At 48.2% G+C, this 5,000-nt stretch overlaps 1 protein-coding gene across 1 annotated transcript in view; it reads right to left on the minus strand.

Moving 5' to 3' along the window:
• The window catches only part of LOC143301746 (uncharacterized), a 24,169-nt gene that overhangs the window by 15,740 nt on the left and 3,429 nt on the right, over positions 1–5,000 (minus strand). The gene's annotated exons all lie outside the window — the stretch shown is intronic.

Genomic DNA, 5,000 nt, shown 5'->3' on the forward strand with positions numbered 1-5,000 from the left:
GCCTTCACGGCTCACAACAAAGCCTTCACGGCTCACAACAACAAAACCTTCATGGCTCACAACAACAAAACTGGAAACACCAGGGACAGAGGGGGATGGGGGGGGGGAGATGGAGGGGCGGGCGGGAGGGGGGTGAGGGGGGGATTGGCCGGGGAGAGGGAGGATTTACCAGAACATACATAACGATCCAAATCATGCGGTTTGCTCAGATACCATCAGAGCAAAAGAGTTTCGTCCCAACGTGCGCTGGAAATAGTCTCAAATTTCTCTCAGTCTTGATGATGGAGTCTCCCGTCGGTCCGACGGGTGAGTAGGCAGGCAGGCTTATCTGTCGGTGTGTGTCCTCATATGGGAGAAGAGGCCGATTCTGGATGCACAGCACTTCCCACAGGTGTTGCAAGGGAAAACGTCTCCAGAAGTTGAGCCCTGCTTCCTTCGCTCACGCTTCTCCTTAATGGCCAGCGTTCTCTTGTTTTCAAATGTCTTAATGCCACTAGAGCACAGCATCCTCCAGCGAGAGCGCTCAAGGGCATCACTTTCCCAGGAAGCGATCTCAATCTTGATATACCAACAACAACAACAAAAAAAGCTATGTTTTTGACACGGTGTATGGGGGACAGTAGCAAATATATCTGGGGTGTTTATTGCTCATTCTGTGGTTGCACAGATATATGTCATAATCACCATCCATTATCTGTGTGTGTGTGTGTGTGTGTGTGTGTGTGTGTGTGTGTGTGTGTAAAGTATAATGTGTAACGTTTGGACTTGAAGGGGGACACACACATACACACGCACACGCACACGCACACACACACACACACAACACACACACGCACACAAACGTACACACACACACACACACACACACACACACACACACACACACACACACACACACACACACACACACACACACACACACACACATAACCTCCCCACTCATCCCTCACCTCACTTCCATCACCAGGCTCTCCCCTTGGGGAACAAACACTGGGGGAGGGGGTTGGGGGGTTGCGGGGGCGGGGGGGGGGGGGTGATGGAAGTAGAGGTCAGTCTCATCAGCGGTGTGACAAATCCAGCGGCCTGATCAAGTTGTAGATTCAATTTCCGGCAGCGCTGTTGACTTCACAACGTGGTCAGTGTCTCCGACAGCTGGGGAGAGGTGTTAGGAGTTGGAAGCTGTGTTTGTATGGCTCTGTGTATGTATGTATGTGTGTGTGTGTGTGTGTGTGTGTGTGTGTGTGTGTGTATTTGTGTGCGTGCGTGTGTGTGTGTGTGTGTGTGTGTGTGTGTGTGTGTGTGTGAGTGATTGAGTGTGTGTGTGTGTGTGTGTGTGTGTGTGTGTGTGTGAGTGAGTGAGTGTGTGTGTGTGTGTGTGTGTGTGTGTGTGTGTGTGTGTGTGTGTGTGTGTGTGTGTGTGTGAGAGTGAGTGAGTGTGTGTGTGTGTGTGTGTGTGAGTGAGTGAGTGTGTGTGTGTGTGTGTGTGTGTGTGTGTGTGTGTGTGTGTGTGTGTGTGTGTGTGTGTGTGTTTGTGTGGCTCTGTGTGTGTTTGTGTGACTTTGTGAATGCGTGGGGAGGTGTGTGTGTGTGTGTGTGTGTGTGTGTGTGTGTATGTGTGTGTGTGTGTGCGCGCGCGCGCGCGTGTGAGGGGGGTTGTGTTTGTGTGGCTCTGTGTGTGTTTGTGTGGCTCTGTGTGTGAGGAGGGGAGGGGGGGCATGTGTGTGAAGGAACGAATGGATGAATGATTATTTTCAGTCACTGAGCTGCCCCCACCCCCTCCACCTGCTCACACACGTCATTATATTGTGCAATATATATACATCACTCCACGCCTTCTTGAAACTGAAACTGAAAATGATATGTCTGCACGTTTTCTCGCCTCCGGAGAAACTGAATCTGAAACTGATATATGTGAACACTTTCAAGCCACCTTGAAACTGGAGCTGTATTCGTGTCCAAATACTTCCTCCATTTTCATTTTCTCTTTCTTTTAGTGTGTGTGTGTGTGTGTGTGTGTGTGTGTGTGTGTGTGTGTGTGTGTGTGTGTGTGTATGTGAGCGTGTGTGCGTGCGTGTGTAAGTAGTGTGTGTGTGCGTGTGTGTGTGTGCGTGTGCGTCTGTGTGCGCGCGCGTGTGTGTGTGTGTGTGCGTGCGTGTGCGTGTGTGTGTGTGTGTGTGTGTGTGTCCTCATGGTCATCATGATATTATCATGGTCCTGCTGGTTCGCATCATTGGCACCTTTGGTTCAGTCAGAAAGGCAGACAGACAGGCAGACAGACACAGAGAGACACAGAGAGAGAGAGGCAGATAGACAGAGAGAAAAAAAGAAAGGGAGAGAGAGAGAGAAGAAAGAAAGAAAGGGAGAGAGAGAAAAGAGAGAGAGATAGAGAGAGACAGACAGAGGCGGACAGAGAAGTGGAAAGAGAGACTGACAAAGAAACAAAGATAAAGAGACAGACAGACAGAGACAGACTGACAGACCAGCAGGGCACGTGATGAAACACGCGACACATTAAAAGTTGGGTCCAGAAAAACAGCAGTCCACACAACTTGGCTCCTCGCCAATATTGACTGCATCGCCAACACACACTGAGGTGCAAAATAAAGTGCAAAGAAAAAAACTTTCATTTCAAATTCAATGGGAAAAAAGATGATACTCATCCACCTGCCCTTAGATAATACAAAACATGTATAAATTACAGAACACACACACTAAAAAAAAATTATCTTCTCAAATTTAGGAAAAAGATAATAATAATAATATCTGATAAGCCCTCAACACAAACTGAAGTGCAAAAACTGTTGATTTCAAATTCAAGGCGGGCAGGGGAGGGGGGGGGGGGAGATACATTTCCACATCCAATCAGATAATACAAAACAAGTATAAATCACAGACACACTGACAAAATTCTCTTCTCAATTTAGGAGAGAAAAAAAGATACTAATGATACACAATACAATACACAATACACAAACTTTATTGTCTATACTTTGGTACAGAGATTTTCTTTTTGGCAGCAGCACATGTTCAACATAAGAAGAAAACAACAAAGAAATAAAATGAATAGAAAAAAATGGCACCAAATGGAAATAGCTATATACAAATATACAGATTACTGAAATTTACGTGCCTCTCCATTTCAGTCAGCCAAACCGCATTGCACATCTACACACACACACACACACACACACACACACACACACACACACACACACACACACACACACACACACACACACACACACACACACACACACACCACGCACACACACACCACGCGCACACACACGCACACACACACTCTCTCTCATCCCCTCTCTCTCTGTCTCTCTCTTCACAAGAAATGCAACTACAAAGATCATCGTTCATTTCTGATAAGTCCCCAGGGGGCACAGGACGTTGTTCACATTTCCCAGCCACCTTTTGTAATGACATGCACCCGGTGTACCCAGTGTGACTGACTGTTGGGAGACTGGGGGGGTGGGGGGGGGGGGGGGGGGGTTGGAAGCGAGAGACAGAAGAGACAGGCTGACATCACAGCCATGGAGAAGAGTTCTAACAGGGAGCACTACTGACACGTCAGGTTCGGGAGGTGGAACGGGCGGTCAGAATTGGATCTTTGGATTGTTTTGGTTTTCCTTCCATCTATCGTCGGGGTTGGTGTATTTAGAGGCTTGTTTATTGAGTGGGTTTTTGTTGTTGTTGTTGTTGTTGTCTGTACGCTTGTGTGTGTGTGTGTGTGTGTGTGTGTGTGTGTGTGTGTGTGTGTGTGTGTGTGTGTGTGTCTTTTTGTCTGACTCTCCGTTTCTTTGTTACTCTTTTTTTTCTTCTCTGTGCCTGTATACTTGTCTGTGTGTTTGTGTGTTTGTCTGTCTGTCTCCGTGTCTGTCTTTCTCTGTCTCTCTCTCTGTCTCTCTCTCTCTGTCTCTCTCTCTCTTCTCTGCGGATGCGCGCGCGCGCGCGCGCGTGTATGTGTGTGTGTGTGTGTGTGTGTGAGTCTGTCTGTCTGTCTGTCTCTGTGTGTGTGTATGCCTAACCAACACAACATCCACCGGCCGCCAACAATCACACACATACACACTTTGATCAAGCCGCCAGTTTTCCACCACCACCCCTCTCTCCCACCCTCTTCTCTCTTCTTCCACCCAATCCTAGTCAATGATCGATTGATTGAAGGAATAAATGAATTTTGTTTAAATGTATATCCCCCCCCACACACACACACACGAAAACCATTTGCAGAGACCCAGGCTTTGACACGCAACCAGCAGACCTGCAGGAGTAGTTCTGTCAGGCCACCAAGGAATCTTCTTACGATTCAGGGAAGACGGTGAGAAAAGAAGAAGAGGAAGAGGAGGAGGGGGAGGAGGAGGAGGAGGGGGTGAGAAGAAGGAGGACGAGGAGGAGGAGGGGGAGGAGGAGGAGGAGGAGGAGGGGGTGAGAAGAATGAGGACGAGGAGGAGGAGGGGGAGGAGGAGGAGGAGGGGGAGGAGGAGGAGGAGGAGGAGGAGGGGGTGAGAAGAAGGAGGACGAGGAGGAGGAGGGGGAGGAGGAGGAGGAGGGGGAGGAGGAGGAGGAGGAGGAGGAGGAGGGGGTGAGAAGAAGAAGAAGGAGAAGAAGAAGAAATGAATGAATAAATGAATGAATATATGAGTAGATGAATAAATGAATAAGAAAATAAATTAGGAAATGAATACATACATACGTACATACATACATGCGGATGGAAAGTTTCTGTTCCCTAATTCTGTGCTGAGAGGGGCAAAATGATATTGATATTGTCTGTTTCCTGTATGATGATAGTCGCTTGTGTCCGACTATGTCCATCAGAACAACAGAGGAGGTAACTGCTGTCCCGACTATCTGGGCTAGAATTTGATTATAGTGGAGAGCGTCTTGCCCAAGTTACATCCCCACTCTCTCGGCCAAGAGGGTTGTATGATAGTCGGCGTTGGGATGGTTCCCAAAGGCTATCTTCCAAGGCTGCAGCACTAAGAACC

Source organism: Babylonia areolata, chromosome 28, assembly GCF_041734735.1.
Source record: "Babylonia areolata isolate BAREFJ2019XMU chromosome 28, ASM4173473v1, whole genome shotgun sequence".
Lineage (NCBI taxonomy): Eukaryota > Metazoa > Mollusca > Gastropoda > Neogastropoda > Buccinidae > Babylonia > Babylonia areolata.